General features: G+C 39.4%; 1 long non-coding RNA gene across 1 annotated transcript in view; it reads right to left on the bottom strand.

The window, feature by feature from the left end:
* Positions 1 to 256: 256 nt before the first annotated feature.
* The window catches only part of LOC104528695 (uncharacterized), a 1120-nt gene continuing 475 nt past the window's right edge, over positions 257 to 901 (bottom strand). Inside the window, exon 2 of the long non-coding RNA XR_728050.2 lies at positions 257 to 591. This is a non-coding gene — a long non-coding RNA (uncharacterized LOC104528695). The remainder of the gene's footprint in view (positions 592 to 901) is intronic.

Genomic DNA, 901 nt, shown 5'->3' on the forward strand with positions numbered 1-901 from the left:
AGCCGCTGGGACCACGGGCACAGCACCACAGTGTACTTAAATAATAATACCAAAAGGAGTATTGTTTTGTGTAGTGATTGACCTGGAGGTAACGACTTTGCAGGCAATGGGAATAAATCCGACCTTTTGTTTAGAGCAAACTTCCAGGTCTTACGAGAGTATCCGCTGATACAGCCACATCTTAGACACTTGCAGCTAAACCCAAACCTCTGGATTAAAACTGCAGATTTGGAAGCTCAGGCCCCGATTCTCATTGTCAAAAAAGAGTTGAAATTTATTCTCACAAATGACTACCAAACCAGCAGACGCACTCAGGCTGTGTAAGGTCACAAGTAGTCTTCAGTAAAAGTGTCATTTCCAATATAAAACAGTAATGCCATTTTTAAAACAAAACCTATGGGGAAAGAGAGAAAATATTACATCTTAACAAAAACGATTTATTCTGACTAAACAAAATGTACAATGTTTCCCAAATGACAGTGAGTTTTCGTGACTCTCTGAAGTCTGCAGATCCATTGAGCAACTCGATCCCTTCTTACCCTGCAGTTTGATCAAACTACTTTTTGCCAGACTTCTTTATTCCACCACTAGCTGCCAAAAGAAACAACACAACTGGTTAGACAACTGTTACAGAGCTCAGCTACAAATTTAGTTCCTCATAAAATCAAATCCCTACTAGAATGCTTGTACAACTCAGATCCCCACTGTTGAATTGTTTTTGCACGTGTTACTCCTCCGTGTTTATCATCTCACATACTTTACCCTTAGTAAGTAACTTAATATCAGAAATCAAGTTCCCCCTGGAACCAAATATGACCCATAAATCTACAACAGAACTAAACATTTCAACAATTCCTTTGTTCCTCCATGGACACCCTCCATTGCTTATTGCTTATACAGC

The sequence above is a fragment of the Antrostomus carolinensis genome, unplaced genomic scaffold (genome assembly GCF_000700745.2).
Source record: "Antrostomus carolinensis isolate BGI_N321 unplaced genomic scaffold, ASM70074v2 scaffold29577, whole genome shotgun sequence".
Taxonomy (NCBI): domain Eukaryota; kingdom Metazoa; phylum Chordata; class Aves; order Caprimulgiformes; family Caprimulgidae; genus Antrostomus; species Antrostomus carolinensis.